Raw genomic sequence first — 18,305 nt, 5'->3', positions numbered from 1 at the left:
AGCCAGCACATTCTGGCTAGGCTTATAAATGCCTTCGGGCAGATAGCCTCGTACCTACCTATGAACCTATGTTGTAAAAGACTGACCTGAATTACAATTACCTTAATTAATGATTTTATCTTGGTAGGGCGGCCGTGGTGGTGCAGTGGTTAGCATTGCCACCTCACAGCAAGGGGTTCTCCTGTTCAATCCTTGGCTGGAGTGCCTTCTGTTCGGAGTCTTCATGTCCTCCCTGTGGTCACGTGAGTTTCCTCCAGGTGCTCCGGTTTCCTCCTTCATCCCAAAGACATGCTGTAGGTGGATTGGACATTCTGAACTGGCCCTAGGCATGAGTGCATGCGTGTGTGTGCCATCTGTGGAAGGTTGGGCGCCGGGCTGGCACTCAACACCATAAAACTGCACTGCCAATCATGAGCGGACAGGTGATCCACTGTGGCGACCCCTAACCGGGAAAAGCAGAAAGGAGGAGAAGAACAATTATTTTATCTTGGTAGTGGTGTCAGATCAAGTTTTGGAAATTGCTAAGCACCTTATTTTCAGTCTTAAGTTCAATCAAAAATATCAATTATTCCTTCAGTTTTTTAACAGGTAGGTACTCTTTCTTACTAGTGGGAAGCTAGCATCTGAATTTAAGAGAGCTGCTTATACTAATTTTAACAAAATTACAAGGACACAAAAAGTCTTAAATATTTGAGTATGGTGGTGCGTAACAATGTGTGTTCAGTTTACAAAGATCTTAGTGTGAAAGCTAATAAAAAGTATATAGTAATATAAGTGGAGCTACTTTCTATTCTAATATCTGAGGGACTAGAAGAACACTGAAACAAGCTTGGAGTAACTAATTTCTAACTGAAACCTAGACTGAGATTTCAACTTCAGAAAGGTTCTAAGGTAGACTTTGATAGGGTTAGGCTATTCAAAAAAAAAAAAACATGTTAAAGAGCCCTTGGCCATGCTAACAAAAATACCTTCCTCCAGTTATCAAATATTTACTCAAAAGTGCTTGAAGGCTCTTAGCACTGTCAGTTTGCAATGCTTAAAGATTCTTCATATTGTAATAATCTCAAACTAAAAAAATCTTAGATTCTTTCCCATCCTGCTGGAGATGAGAAAATGCCACATGTACCACTTATTCCAGTGCCTAGGTTGTCATGCAATTGTATAATAATATTCTTCTTTAACTTGGTAGAATGCAGAAAATAAATCAGTTAACTTTGTTGAAAAAAAATGTAAGGCAGTCCAAGCTATATACCCATGTATCATGTTATTCAGTGTGATTTATATAATGGTAAAGGTTTCTGGGAAAACAACTGAATTGCAAAGTTTAAGCTACACAGATAGATGACACCACAGTAGCCTGTGCCAACAGTGTAGTCGGGCATATTTCATATATGCCATTGCACATGTTTTGTAGGCTTTATTTTTATTTGCAGATTCTGAGTGAGAGTTGTGGCTACGATTATTTAACATTAATTCTCGAATTTGGGTGAACTCTTTTAGCAAAATGAATAGCACTGAAAAAACTGCTGTACAAAAATATGCACAGTTCGTCATGGAAAGGCAGGATTTGCCACACTTTGGGGGGTGGAGGGGGCTAAATACTGTCAGGTGGAGTGCTTTAGTGTGCAAGTAGGTGCACGGCTTTGCTACAGTTTGAGGGGGCTACATTCTGGAAGGTGGAGTGCTTTGGTGTACAAGTAGGTGCACAGCTTGCAGTCATTTTGTAAAAGTCTGACATCAGAATGTTCATATGTCATGCTTTATCTTCATTGAAGATAAATCCAACATTTGTCTGTATCCTGTACTACACATAGTCTTAACATAGAATTGGCAGTGAAAGCAAACATAAATGTGACTGATGCATACTACATCCATATGAAAACATACAATAGCAATATACTACTCTGTCAGTGGATTCAGTGAGAAACTTAATATTACCTTTGACGTAGCAGCGCTTGAGTAAAAAAATGTACCCAGACGCACATTGACTTTCCTTAAATCAGTCCATCTTTGAAAAAAAAAAAAAATACAAGTGTACAAACAACCCTTACCTTGCCTGTTTGGTTTTCATTTGATAACCCAAATGCTAGGCTACCCTGCAACTACCAGTCAAAAGACTGCAATCAGTGTATCATTACTGATTATTAAACTTGGTATATTTTATTTTACTCCTCTGTCATGTTATTCACAAAATGTACCCACTTTTTGCTGCTCACTGGAACAGTTGTTGCCTGTTTTTGCATGTTTTATGTATGCATGCTCCTATACACATATATAAATATATAATTATGTGATTTATATAACACATAATTCACATACACACCATTTATCATATAATTTAGCATTTATTGCAACATTACACTCTAATATATAGGTTCATAGGATGATACTAGGCTGTTGGCCCGGACGTCTTTATAAGCCTAGCCAATAATTTTACCCATGTTCCCACAAAGTCAGCACCTGTTTACCCTGTCCAGCAGTAACACAGGTGGGATCCCAAGGGTGTATTTTCTGTTTCCTTTCCAGTCATCCAGGCTTCTCCTAAAGAGGGCTAGAGAGGCATTCTCCTTGACATGGAGAGGGAGTCTATTCCACAGATGGGGAAGTCTTTGGGACACAAATCTATCTCCCCAACAAGTTCTATTAATGTCATAGACCAGGTTGAGACCTTAGTCAAATAACATGGTTTGTCTGTAACAGAAGCATAATATAAGTTTCTCTTGAAACTTTGAGGACTACAATTTTGATCTTCACAACAAAGAGAATATAGGGAGCATATACTAAGTCTATGGCTGTGGTATGTCAGACTATTCCTCCAGTTTTATATATATATATATATATATATATATATATATATATATATATATATATAGTTACCTATCAAAACATTGAATGACCATAACATCTAAACTTCAAAACATCTAAAAGTCATAACATCGAATCTCAAAACATTGAAAACTGCAAAGCAACTATAAATAACATCCCACACCCTGTTTACTACGTTTCTGCAGGGGGGCAAGCCAACTCCGAGATCGCACTACAGTGGGGTTAGGATATTAACTTTTCCCCCCACTATAGTGTGATCTTGGAGTTGGTATATTTAATTTATGGGGGTTGTGGAGGGCAGACCCCAACTTGGGGGGTGCAGGGGGGCTTGCCCCCCTGCAGAAATGTAGTAAACAGTGTGTGGGATGTTATTTATAGTTGATTTGTAGTTTTCAATGTTTTGAGATTCGATGTTATGAATTTTAGATGTTTTGAAGTTTAGATGTTATGGTCTTAATGTTTTGAGTTTAGATGTTTTGAGGAGTAGATGTTTTGATGGGTAACTATATATATATATATATATATATATATATCTATCAGCTGCCTGGGTGTGGGGTTGCAGCCCTTCAAGTTGGGACAGTGCAGGAGGGGTCAAAAATAATTTTATGTTATCTTATTAGGCATTAGCATTTACTGTATTTCATTTCTAATTACTTTTTATTTTCTGATGTTGCAGGACTTGTATTTCTGATAAGAATCTGCCTTGTAAGCATATTTTGCATCACCAAAGTGTATACGTCTGATGATTAATACTGAATTGAAACAAGAAAACTGTCATGCTCACAAATACAGCTGTCTAGAATAAATCAACACTTTAACAACACATATAGTACCGTATACCCCCAAAGACAAAAATTACTAAAATAATACATTAAAAGTTATACATTAAGCTTCTACACCATTTTTAAAAGAACAGTAAGAAACACAGATCAGTTAGTATTAAACAAGGGTATTTCATACAGGTTGTCAAGTGTGACATTGGTGCAGTTGCACCACATCACTCACAACAGGATGAGTTATAGCTCATTAATAGCTTTTTTTCATAGGAAATCATTGGCAGTGATCAACTCCTTTTGAGGTTTTTGTTTTTTCCTTGGTTCGACAACCACAAATTTAGTATTTTTAATTAAGGGGTGTATAGGTGTAAAGCCTTCCAAGTGAGCAATATGAAGGAGGATTTGCACACTTGCAAAAATGCTTATTTTAAGGTTTTCATCAGGTTAAAGCTTTAGCTGCTGATATTCATCTAGTTGGAGCTTCAACCAATGGTTACTTGAGGGGGGGGGGCACTGGTACAAAAAAACAGTAAAGTATGCGTAGATAAATTTTAAATAAAACCAGTAATTCAATAATAGAAATCAAACATCAATCACAAAATAGGAAAAAATGCCTAAAACAATAATAAAGACATTTTATAAAACTGTAAAAATGAAACTATTAAAGTTGCTAGTTGTTCCACTGAGAACTAACAGCAAATAAAAAAGCCTTTATCATATTGGGGGAAAAAAAAGTAAAACAAATCAAGTAGAACATACTTGGAGAAGGAAACTACAGTCCAACCTAGAATAAAGCTAAAGTCAGTTGCATGATAGCTTAGTGCAGAGCATTAAGACCATGAAGTGCTAACACGGTTCTTCCTATAGTCCAAGATTTCATTCAGTTAAACCCCATTTACCTTGTTTGTGCTTCTGAGCAAACCACTTAACTGGAGAGTGCTTCCTAGTTTCCCCATAAAAGTGGCACTTCTGTGCAGTGGATTTAACTGATCAACATTAAAAAAATAAAACATTTCTATATACAATCTTAAAAAATGAAAACATATCAGTTGTATCAAAGCATCCCTAAAATATTGCCGTCACAGTTTTGACAGAAAATAGAAAAAAATCCCCCCACCCCCGAGCTAAGTAAAATAATAGTAATTTCTTTACTATAAGCCCATTATAAGCTTTGCTTCCAGGCTGCTGTTAAGTTTCAAAGAACTGCTGTAGCGTAAAGCCCCTGCTCCCTCAGATATTTGTATTTGAAGCTATTTTTCCACTAATGTCACCACAGATAGTATATCACCTGGTACAGAAACAGTGGCACTTTGCACTCTTATCATACAAACATCTCCCTAAACATCTTCTTACCTCTCCATGATGGCCAACTACCACTACAAGAAATACTCTGAACAAGCCCCCCCCCCCCACACACACAAAGCAGGAATTCTTCCTCATTTTCTTTTCCATTTGAAATTCCCTCCCCAGTTTATTAAGCTATTACTCAGTGCTGCCATCACTATCAAAGTACTCTTATTACCATTAAAACTGTTGAACACCATATTTCTTTCCCAAGATGCACTACTAATAGTTAAACAAGTATTTCACAGAAATACTACCTGCTAACCAGTCAGAAATTTCTAAAGAAGAAAAAACGCCAGAGTCCCACAAAATCTAATGTTGCACACATTGCAATCACTTAAGTTGTACTTTCTCACAATGCTTTTCCTTCTCCTCCCTCCTCATTCTTGTCATCACTTCTGCCACAATAAAAAGTAGTCAACCAACCTAATTATACTTATTTGTGATGTCATTTATTCAATATAAGAAAGCAGGAAATGTGCACTTTATATATTGTAACATTGAGCTTTTTGAATCTATAAAATCGGATCACTTTTGTCAATGTTACAATTTTTGTATTGTTTTGATGAAAGGATATATTTCTTTAAATGCTTGGCAGTGTAGCGCATGGGAATATTCTTGCAGTATTTCCCACAATCAGACAGAGAAACTTTACTTTAGTACAAAAGAGAGTAGATTAGAAGGCTAAATTCTATAAGGTTATTCCTCACCAGAAAGAATAGTGTGATGTATTGAAAAGAAAACTTTAAAGCATAGCCTGAGAGACAGTCAGGCAAGTCTTGGGAACATCATGGGGGGACTGCATTTGATTCTTGAAGCTGATATTGCGGTCTAGCAGAATATCTACAGCCTGGGAACATATTGTTAGAGTACCTAAACATGGAGCTGAAAGTGGGGCCTAGGAGAGTTGTGGAAGTTTTAACAGGCTGCATCTTGTGAGGACTTTAAGGACAACTATTTTGAAAGTACTGTTTATTTTGTATTTTGTGAAGGCAATTGAGCTACTGTTTTAATGTGGTGATTAAATAAATGTATATATCCTTCCTCCATTGCTTGACCTAAACTTGTCAAGCTGCTGTTTTTTACAGTATCTCTGTAGCCAAGCGTAAATCTTAGAGTTGTACGTTAACACACAGAATGTGCATGTCATGTTTCTGGCATGGCTGGAAACATGGGGGGATTATTAAAAAGGATTCTGGAACTACAAGTGGGGACTGACCATTAACTGAGGCAAAATACAACAATAATTCATTATATTAGCCAACATAGCCACTAACCTCAACCCTTAAACACCCCTGAAGAAGTTATCTACTGAGGATGATCTGGAATCTTATTTAGTGATTTTTGAATGCTATGCTGCCACAACAAACTGGAATCAAGAAGACTGGGCAAGAATAGTGGCATCCCAGCTGACAGAAACAGCACTAAAGACTTATATGAATGAAACTGACTGTAAAGACAATGATAAACATAAGAAGCAATTTTTATTAAGTGGCTGGTATAGCTGCTAAAGAGCAGGCAATAAAAAATTCATAGCTAGACTTTTAGTATTAAAACATTAGAAAGTGCATATTTAATCTGTAAAGGCTAGAATTAGGTATTTTAACTGTAGACAGATTTAAGAGAGCTTTGTTAAGTAAAAAAAAAAAAAGTGTATCAAAATGATCCCAGTGATGCTGATAAGCTAATAACTCTAGTAGAGCGTTTATGAGACACTAAGAATTAATTGTCTGTTTCCAAAGACAAAACTGTAGTAAGGGATGAACCTTGTGCAAAACAAAAATCAGCAAGTAAAGTGTTCATTTATTACTAGTGTAGAAGTGGGTAACCCATTGCTAAATTCTGTGCTATCAATACCAGAGAAAATAAAATTCTGCTTGTAAAAATTTGAAAGTTGAAATTCATGTTTCAGGTGAAGCTGCTCCTATAGAATGTGACAGAACTACACCTGGGATAATTGAATCAGCATTGCGTCACAACCAAGCTAGAAAATTGTACTTTTTTTTAAGAAGGAAGAGAAGTGCAAGCTTTGTTAAATTATGGAAGCATGCAATCTATTGTCAAGCATTAAATATTTAATATGCAGAGACTGGAAGTAATCTATCTATCTATCTATATATATATATACATACACACACACACGATAAAAAATGGAATAAAAGGAGTATGTCCTGATACATGTTAGAAATCTAAATAGTGCTAGGGAAATTATTACAATTGGTAGCTGTAACCTCTGATTTACTTCCTGATGTAATATTAGGGAAAATACTTTCCCCATTTGTTGACAGGGTAAGGTTACTGCACACAAATGTCCCTTTTCAGGGGTGGCCAAGTAACAGTGTCTGGTTAAGTGCCTTACTCAGAGCCACACAGTAGGCAAATGAAGGTGAAAGGAATCAGACATTGTATGCTGGGTACAAGAAGCAGCTCACTAACAGTTTGGAGCTTTAGTCTACTACACTGGCATTTCAAGGCAGTATGGAAAATGTGGGAGGAGGGATAATGTATAGAAACAATGTGTTAGTATTTTGTGGGGATGGGGAAAACAAAACAGTAATACATACAAGGGGGATCACAGTCACTAACTGGGAAAGGGAGTTGGTATAGAAACTACAAAATAAGTCAGATTTTGATTAATCAATGGAAATACTTCTGTCATCATTAGGACCTTGCCCCAACAAGCATCCAAAACTGTGGAGTACATCAGTGTAACAGCTGAGGCAGAAATCAATACAAAATAGATGTCAACACAAAGACTTAAAAAAGACATTAAGACACAACTTGAAACAAACATAGAGAAAGAAGGGCACTTGAGTGAAGACTCAGAATAAAGTGAGTACACTAAAGGAGAAACATTTGAAAGGGGATTATTGGCAATAAAAATCTGTGAACCAAAGGAAAATAAAGTAGGGAGTGATTTTTTAGAGCTACTTTATGTAAGGGAAAATATAGAAGAAGCTGCAGTACCAGTGTTTTTAGCAGGGGAAAATACACTTTCCACTCCAAAGCAAGACATGGGAAACATTTCTGACTTGATGAACTTAGACATAAAAGTTGCATAAACTTTAAAAAATCACAATGGGATGAGGATACCTAAAGAAAAGAAATACAAAACATAACAAGGATAGTACAAGAAGAGAGTGAACAAGATGTCCCCACAACTTCCTAACCCTTTATTTGCATGAAAACTACATCTTATTTACAGTGAATAAAGAGAAGGAAGAAATTCTGTAATAGTTTCTAATATCAAAACATTGGCCACAAGTAATAATGCTAGTCCTTACCCACATATTAGGTAGCCACCTAGGAATGGATAAAACAAAGTAGAGAGTTATAGCTAGATTTTACTGGCTATATATAATAAAAGAAATATATCACTTCTGTGATTTTTGTCCAGAATATCAGAAAACTGATCCTGAAGCAGGTCAGAAAAGTACTATTTGAATACATGATGGGACCATTAGTAAGAAGCAGCAATGGTTATCCATACATATTGGTTATAACAGGCTGTACAAACAAATTCAAAGGGCAATAGCATTATGCAAAGCTAATACTAATCCAATTGATGTGGAGGTTGTACTGTTAATCTTCATAGTAGGGAATGCTAAACAGATGTTAAATAACTAAAATACTCCATTTATATCATAAATATAACATTGTGTATATGACATCTTTAAAGTTATTCAGTTGAAGGCATCTGTATGCTACCTGCAGACTAACTGATTAGTCGAAAGATTTAATAAAATGCTAAAATCCATGTTAAGGCAAGATATTAATGTACACAAGAAGAACTGGGACCAACTACTATCCTGTATTGCAGGCATTAAAGAGGGGGATTGCCACTGCCAAGGAAACTTGAGAAGAAGAAAAGACCCAGTTCAAAAGTTTGAACACTACAATTGTCTACAGGATAGACTAAAGCTGGTATTGCTCATAATAATTGAGCACATACAGAGAACTCAGAAGATACAGCAGTGGGTATATAATAAGAATGCCCAACTTTGAGAATGTAACTATGGAGATAAGGTATTTACTATTCTACAGAAAATTAATTTCTGATTAAATGACAAAGACCATTTAAATTGGCATAATTAGTACAGTAGATTGTATGGTTAGGCAGCCATAAAAAGAGAAAGGTGGAGCAAATTTACTGTATGTGTTGAATCTGTGAAAGGAGACAGAAAATATTGCAGGGGGTATATGGCCTGAAATTCCTATGGAGTAGATTAGGGATTCTCTACCTGTGGTCCAAATAGAAGAATCCTTGTTAGAAGTACAGAAATAGGAAGTAAAATAATTTCCCATAAGAAATAAATGATTTTCAGAGATACCAGGGAGAAAAATGATAGAAACACAGTCACATTAACAGTTTGTAAAAGAAGTTAGAAAATTCTAAAATTAAGTGTGATTGAGGAATCATACAGGGACAGGAGCAGTCCAATACTGGTAGACCTTATACCCAATGGAAGTATCAGATTTTATAGTGACTTTAGGAAACTAACCTATATTAAAATTTAATATTTATTCCATGCACAGAATTGGTGAGTTGATAGGAAAGCTTAACCAAAGCTACATATTTAACAACATTGGACCTGAAGAAAAGGATACTGGCAGATACACCCCCCCCCCTTCTAAAGAAAAAAAAAACATTTTGTAATTCCTAATGGTCTATTTCAGCACATAGCTTTATCGTTCAACTTATGTGAAGCCCCAGTTAACTTTCAGAGGCTAATAGATAAGATACTGAAGCCTCAGTCCCACTGTGCTATAGCATACTTGGATGATGTAGTTATTGATTCAGAGAACTTGAGTCTCTTTTACCTAAAATTCAGGTTATGTTGGAATAAGGCAAACAGGCTTGCCTGTAAAAGCTTGGAAATGTAAACTGGATATGGTGGAGGATAAATACTTTATATGCAGAGGAGTGGTAAAACGTGGAACAGACTGAGGCTATAAAAATGGCCTGTATCCTCTACTAAGAGATAAGTGAAGGCTTTCCATGGACTAGCTGGATAGTTTTTGTCTAATTGGGTAACTATTGCTTGTCCTGTGACACATCTCACAAAGGAGAAAGCTTGTGTCAAGTTACAGTTGTCTCTTGAGGCAGACAGAAGAGTGTTTAATGAACTAAAAATTCCTATAATGTTAAATATTAGATCACTGTTGCAGTAGCTGGGTTATATCCTGTTTTTTGACATTGTTTACTATATTTTTATGTAGAATTTCTGAGCTGGGGCAAGACTTTGTGCTTTGGTGGGGGGTTTGTCAGTGTTTTTTTTCACCTCAAAGCCATCTTTTGACCTGTTTTTAAAGCCTACCAACTGCTCCAGGGTCTGCTACCCATCTTTGAGGCTTCATTTCCATTCTCAATGCCTATGTCATCCATGTATACTGTAGCACAGTGGGAGAGAGGCTTCAGTATCTTATCACTTAGTCTGTCACAGCAGATATTTCATAACTGATGTGAAAAGCGATTTATGAAAGTGTGGAAGTGCAAGGTCTGTAGAACAAACATGACAGACAAAAGCACATAAATGTCAAAGAGAAGATGGCAGTAATAAATGCTTTGAAAGCTCTAAGTCATCTCTGGTCTCCAGGACCTCTGCATCCTTTCACAGATAAGACAACAATGATATGGTACTTAATTGGGTGGAGGGGGGTACCATATCTTAACCTCTTTGCAGATTTGCTGTAATGGGCTGGGAAGTAGTAACTCAGTTCAGTTCCACTCGTAAAGCTTCATGCATTCCATCAAAGCAAAACCTGGTGGTAACAAACAAGAAAGCAGGACCAGGTCAGACACTTGCAAATGGAAATTTCACCTTGTGCTCTTTCAAGAGATAATCCAACTGTAGAAAACACCTGAAATAGATCTGTTTGCATTCTCTCAAAACAGGCAACTAAAGAAATTCTGCTTCAGGATTCCTTGCAAACAGGCCTGGAAGACAGATGCTTTCTCATTCTCATAAAGAGGAATGATGTTCTGCTTTTCCACCCTTTCCTGTGATATCCAGGGTTCTGCTGAAGATACAAAAGAACTTGTCAGAGATTGTGGTGGCAACTCACTTTTGGCTCAGTCAACAGTGATTCTTCCCCTCTTTTGAAACTGTCCAATTACCATAGGCTTGATTTATTCACATAAGGCAGGAGTTCAATACATCTTAACCTGAAAGTTTTCAACTGACCTCCTGGATAATAGAATGTTGCTATCTTTTAGGCACCTTTTCCTCAGGACATGCAGCAGGTATTGAAGGAGGGGAAAAAAAAACTACTACTGATAAATGATATTTGTAAGTGGGAAAGATTTTCTAGTTGGTCACATTCTAAGAATCAGTAATTTTTTTAAGGCCCAGCTACCTCTGGTTCTTGACTATTTGTGGGAGTTACTGTACTCTGGCATTTCTTATTCTTCTATCACAGTTCATTTGTCAGCTGTTTTGTCTTGACCTTAGATCCTCCATTTTCTACCTGTCCTCAGGTTAAGCAGTTTTTGAAAGGGGTTTTGCCTATCCATCTATATAGAAAACAGGTGGTAACTTTTTCTTAAAGCTTAATCTTTTTCCATTTGAACAACCTCATTGGGCTGTTATGAGGTTAAAAGGGAAGACTTTTTTACTCATTGCCCTGACTTCTACTAGACGAGCAGGAGTTACAAGATGTTAAGGTAGTTAAACCTACCTAATTTTCCACAAGACAGTTTCTTTGAGACCTAATCTTTCTTTTATGCCTGAAATAGTCTTGGAGTTCATCTTGAGCTTGTCCATTAATTTCCTGTCTTTTTTTTTGAGCCCAGAATGAAAAAAGACAGCACAAAATTGAGCAAACCAGGAAAATGATGCAGAAAACAACAGTTCAGCACAGGTACCACTCCACAGATATTTATTAAGCACTTTCATCTAAAATAAATGTCAGACTTCTTCAGAATAAAATTACAAAGAAATCACTGACTTCAAATACACAATTCTCCCCTCTCATTGGTCAAACAACCATATAGGGACACTCCCTTAATGAGCTCTTAAACAAAACTCAGTTATTTAAAACCAAGATTATATAAAACAGTAAAACAGCATAAAATATATGTAAAATATGAAGTGCAAAAAACAAGTAATAAATTATAAAAAATACACAGATTTTAACTTTAGCAAAGGTCCCACGGACATTATGTCATTAAGCCCAGGTGGTTCACAGGCATTGGTTTAATCTGCCACTTCAACTCTTGATACTCCAGGAAATCATCAGTGGGTCCTCCTCGAGGTCCCAAGTCCACATGGTCAATAGCACAAAACATAAACTTGTGAGTGGAATAGATTTTAATGTGTCTATAAAGGGCATTATTCTCATTTCTATGCCCTATATCATACATGTGCTGATAAGCCCTCTTGGCCTTCCCCACATAAAAACTGTCAGAGGACTGGCATAGAGCCACATATACCACACCCTTGGAGTAGCAATAGTATTTTTTAGAAGGTTTTATAAAACCAAAATTCTTGATTTTAACTTTCACCTGAACTATAAATGGGCACTGTGGGCATCTCCCACATTTAAAACTCCCACCATTTATTGGCATAACAGAGTTTTTCTCCAACAGCCCCTTAAAATAAATATCCTTTTTGTAAACAATAGCTGGCTTGTTGCCCAATAGACTGGTAACTGTGGGATCCATTCTAAAAATTCTCCAATATTTCATAATAATCTCTCTAATATCATAGAAGTCTATATTAAAGGGCAAAATTAAAGCTTTATGAAATCCATCAGCTGCACTGGTGACCCCCCCTGTGAGTACCATCAATTTCCAAGTACAACAATGCCGTAAATACCCCATCAGTCCTTTTTCTCTTAACCTCACTAGCTATGTTGCCCAAAAATGAGTGTAGGTAACCTCGTCGCTTTAACATGCCTATCAAGAGGCTACATTCCTCTAAAAAATCATCACTACCTGACACCATTCTGGCTTGCCTAACAAATTGCCCCTTTACTAGGGCTCTTTTTTGATGTATAGGATGCCAGCTACAGAAATGCAAAAGAGAGTTAGGGTATGTGGGTTTCCTGTACAAATGTGAGGTGAATGTTTTTTTGTCATAGTTTTTCTTAATAGTCACATCCAAGTAATTAAGTTTATCTTTGTCAACAGACATGGTGAACTTCAGAAAAGATGTAGTCTCATGAATATATTGAAAACAACTCTGTAATCTATCGACACTTCCTTTCCAAAACAACACTATGTCATCCAGCTAACTGCCATATAAGGCCCAGCAATCATTAAATGGTGAATTTAAAACAAAAAGGTCTTCCCAGTGTGCCAAAACTATATTGGCAAAAACAGGTGCGCAACAAGCACCCATGGCCACCCCCCATCTTTGTCTAAACAGCTGGCCATCAAAAATCAAGAAGTTATTTTCCAACACTAGTTCCAAACAAGTTCTTATTGTCAATATAGTATTGTGCCCCATAGTAGTGTTACTACATAAAAACTCATAGAACCATTCTATTCTTTGATCATGGGGTATGACGGAGAAAAGATCACCAATGTCAATGGTTAGGATTAGCGGATTATCATCATATATGTCCTTGCTGATCTTACTCAGGAAATCCCAGGAATCCTTAAAAAGGGTGGCCCGTTGGTCAAGTACATGTTTGACATTTGAATTGATGAACTTAGCAATTCCAAAAGTCTTGGATGGCTTAGCGTCCACAATGGAACAAAGAGGTGAGTTGGAAATGAACTTATGAATTTTAGGATTTCCAAAAATAGTAGGAGTTCGTGGGTAACTTATTTCAAAAACTATGTTCTTCCAAACTAATTTGCCCATTAAGCAATAGGTCATCTAAAGTCAGATCAATGTTTCTATGGGCTATATTAAGTTCATTTCAAGAAATGTTGTCCCATAGGGGGGGTCGGGGTTGGTCTTCCCATTGTCATAATAAAGTTTGTCCCTGGATAACTTTCTATCCTTCCTATTTTTCAATTCAATTAAGTTATTGTCGACATCATGAAAAATACAATTGTAGTTTATTTTTGTTAAACCAGCATATCATTCTTAATGCTAACATCAAGTTTGTTAATATCATTATTAAGCAACACCATCTTTCGGTTGTTATCAGTAATTAATAAATTCAAAAGTTCACAACCTTGCCTGTTAAATAGTTTTAAAAAGTCCTGGTGTAATTGTGAGCTCTTGACTAGTCCTGTGGGATACTTCCACATGCGCCGACCTTTGGGAACATGCTCACATTTCAGGCATTCATGAAGATAACAGTTTTCAAGCTGCAGTTTTTTTGTACTTGAGCACCAGTTCTTTAAAATGATTTATTTGTTGGTCCAAAGTCCCACTGACAACATTCATGTTAGCATTATGGTTTCTTTACTTAACCATTGCTGAACTGAAAAAACACTGTTTCCCTCATTGAAGCTTCCAGCATTATCATTCAAACAGGAAGCAGCCTGAACAGCATGAGAATTTAAAGAAACAGTTGCTCTTAAGTTACTGGACTCCAAGCTATTTTGTCTTTGACCCAGAGGTAATACAAGTCTATTCAGAGGACTGAGAGCAGTTATAATGTCCTCTGCTAAGTCCAAGTTGTGTTTGCTATATAGTCCATCTACTTTTTGTGCTAATTGAGCAACTGTAGTAGATAAGGCAGAAATGGACTGCAGTATGTTATCCAAGTCAGTATCTGAAGCAGAAACACGTTTTTCTCCATTCATACCAAACAACCAAAAAAGACAGCACAAAATCGAGCAAACCAGGAAAATGATGCAGAAAACAGTTCAGCACAGGTACCACTCTGCAGATATTTATTAAGTGTATCAATGAGGGAAACAGTGTTTTTTCAGTTCAGCAGCGGTTAAGTAAAGCACCTGCCTGGGGAAACCATAATGCTAATGTGAATGCTGTCAATGGGACTTTGGACCAACAAATAAATCATTTTAAAGAAGTGGTGCTCAAGTACAAAAAAAACGCAGCTTGAAAACTGTTATCTTCATGAATGCCTGAAACATGAGCATGTTCCCAAAGGTCGGCGCATGTGGAAGTATCCCACAGGACTAGTCAAGAACTCACAATTACACCAAGACTTGTTAAAACTGTTTAACAGGCAAGGTTGTGAACTTTTAAATTTATTAATAACTGGTAACAACAGAAAGATGGTGTTGCTTAATAATGATATTAACAAACTTGATGTTAGCATTAAGAATGATGTGCTGTTTGAACAAAAAGTTAGAGCTTACAATTGCATTTTTCATGATGTCGACAATAACTTAATTGAACTGAAAAATAGGAAGGATAGAAAGTTATCCAGGGACAAACTTGATTATGACAATGGGAAGGCCTACCCCGACCCCCATATGGGACTACAAAGTAAATGTTATGATAGACTAGAAAAGCCTCAGGATGGTGAAGTGAATGATAAATTTTACATTTCTCAACAAGATGCCCCTTTAAGCTCACCTCCTTTGAGGAGATCACAACAAATAATAAAACCAAAGGGGTGGGGTACAGGGGATTTGGAACCACGGACAGGCATCATACCAAGAGCAACAGAAAGGGAGGAGCAGAAGAGGGGAGAGACAGGGACCCTCCTATTACAGATAGAACCAAATATTGTGGATGGGGGATCTCACATCCCCGATTTAAATCTAATGCATGACCTGAGTTCTAACAATTTGGACCAAGTCGTGGTCAGTGCCGAATGGGCAGACCTGACAGGATCAGACATTGAAGTTAGCCTTGATAACATGGTATCCACCAATTTTGATACTCAAATTATTCAGAATAGTGCAAATGATTTTAACATTTATAATTTGAGTCATACTAATGTCAGTGCTGAATGGGCAGACCTGTCTGATAAAGGGCTTAACTTTTTTCCTGCCAGGAGGGCTAGCTTAGTTGAAACAATTTTGCAGGTCAAAACATTCACTAGAAAACTGAATCTTGCTTTACATTTTCAGCAAAGGGAGAATGTGAGACACCTATCTACAATTCTAAAAAGGCCTAGTACTTTTATTCCACCCCCACACCTTATGGTACATATGTTCGAGATGCTCTGTGAGAGTGAGATCAGGACTTCAAGGTCTGGTAAAAATCAGATAACAAATATGACAGCACATGAAACTAGCCTATTACAGAATATTTTAGATAAGAGCATCAGAATCATGAAACCGGATAAGGGTGGGGATTTGGTTATTATGGATGTAGAGGACTATAATAGAGAATGTGTAGTATGTTATACAGTGACACTTAATTTCTCGAAATTAACTTAATATAGCCCATAGAAACATTGACCTGACTTTAGATGAACTATTGCTTAATGGGCAAATTAGTTTGGAAGAACATGTTTTTTGGAAATAAGTTACCCACGAACTCCTACTATTTTTGGAATCCCTAAAATCCATAAGTCCATTTCCAACCCCCACTTTGTCCCATTGTGGATGCTAAGGCATCCAAGACTTTTGGAATTGCTAAGTTCATCTGTTCAAAAGTCAAACATGTACCTGACCAAGGGGCCACCCTTTTTAAGGATTCCTGGGATTTCCCGAGTAAGATCAGCAAAGACATATATGATGATAATCTGCTAATCCTAACCATTGACATTTGTGATCTTTTCTCTGTCATACCCCATGATCAAGGAATAGAATGGTTCTATGAGTTTTTACGTTGTAACACTACTATGGGGCACAATACTATATTGACAATTAGAACTTGTATGGAACTAGTGTTGGAAAATAACTTCTTGATTTTTGATGGCCAGCTGTTTAGATAAAGATGGGGGATGGCCATGGGTGCTTGTTGCACACTTGTTTTTGCCAATATAGTTTTGGCACACTGGGAAGACCTTTTTGTTTTAAATTCACCATTTAATGATTGCTGGGCCTTATATGGCCATTACCTGGATGACATAGTGTTGTTTTAGAAATGAGGTGTTGATAGATTACAGAGTTTTTTTCAATATATTCAGGAGACTACATCTTTTCTGAAGTTCAGCATGTCTCTTGACAAAGATAAACTTAATTACTTGAATGTGACTGTTAAGAAAAACTATGACAAAAAACATTCACCTCACATTTGTACAGGAAACTCACATACTCTGTCTGTTGCATTTCTGTAGCTGGCATCCTATACATCAAAAAAGAGCCCTAGTAAAGGGGCAGTTTGTTAGGCTAGCCAGAATGGTGTCAGGTAGTGATGATTTTTTAGAGGAATGTAGGGTCTTGACAGGCATGTTAAAGCAGGGTCTTGACAGGCATGTTAAAGCGATGAGGTTATCCACAGACTCATTTGTGGGCAACATAGCTAGTGAGGTTAAGAGAAAAAGGACTGATGGGGTATTTAGGGCATTGTTGTACTCAGAAATTGATGGTACTCACAGGGGGGTCACCAATGCAACTGATGGATTTCATAAAGCTTTATTTTTGCCCTTTAATATAGACTTCTATGATATTAAAGAGATGATTTTGAAATATTGGAGAATTTTTAGAATGGATCCCACAGTTGCCGGTCTATTGGGCAACAAGCCAGCTATTGTTTACAAAAAGGATATTTATTTTAAGGGGCTGTTGGAGAAAAACTCTGTTATGCCAATAAATGGTGGAGTTTAAGTGTGGGAGATGCCCACAATGCCCATTTATAGTTAATAAGGAGAAAATTAAAATCAAGAATTTTGGTTTTATAAAACCTTCTAAAAAAATACTATTGCTACTCCAAGGGTGTGGTATATGTGGCTCTATGCCAGTCCTCTGACAGTTTTTATGTGGGGAAGGCCAAGAGGGCTTATCAGCACATGTATGATATAGGGCATAGAAATGAGAATAATGCCCTTTATAGACACATTAAAATCTATTCCACTCACAAGTTTATGTTTTGTGCTATTGACCATGTGGACTTGGGCCCTCGAGGGGGACCCACTGATGATTTCCTGGAGTATCAAGAGTTGAAGTGGCAGATTAAAACCCATGCCTGTGAACCACCTGGGCTTAATGACAGAATGTCCATGGGACCTTTGCTAAAGTTAAAATCTGTATTTTTTATAATTTATTACTTTTTTGCACTTCATATTTTTTATGCTATTGTACTGTTTTATATAATCTTGGTTTTAAATAACTGAGTTTTGTTTAAGAGCTCATTAAGGGAGTGTCCGTATGTGGGTGTTTGACCAATGAGAGGAGAGAATTGTGTATTTGAAGTCAGTGATTTCTTTGTAATTTTATTCTGAAGAAGTCTGACATTTATTTTAGATGAAAACACTTAATAAATATCTGTGCTGAACTGTTGTTTTCTGCATCATTTTCCTGGTGAGCCCAGAATCAAGGGAGAAAAGTTTTTTTATACTCTGGATTTTCACGGGCAGCTCAGATGCTACCTA

At 36.8% G+C, this 18,305-nt stretch overlaps 1 long non-coding RNA gene across 1 annotated transcript in view; it reads right to left on the bottom strand.

Annotated features, from left to right (window-relative positions):
• The window catches only part of LOC122811533, a 228,476-nt gene extending 214,126 nt beyond the window's left edge, over positions 1-14,350 (bottom strand). Inside the window, exon 1 of the long non-coding RNA XR_006366266.1 lies at positions 14,076-14,350. This is a non-coding gene — a long non-coding RNA (uncharacterized LOC122811533). The remainder of the gene's footprint in view (positions 1-14,075) is intronic.
• Positions 14,351-18,305: the final 3,955 nt, after the last annotated feature.

The sequence above is a fragment of the Protopterus annectens genome, chromosome 9.part0 (assembly GCF_019279795.1).
Source record: "Protopterus annectens isolate FY-2018-M chromosome 9.part0, PAN1.0, whole genome shotgun sequence".
In the NCBI taxonomy this organism is placed as follows: domain Eukaryota; kingdom Metazoa; phylum Chordata; order Ceratodontiformes; family Protopteridae; genus Protopterus; species Protopterus annectens.
This window is presented reverse-complemented; position numbering and strand designations above follow the sequence as displayed.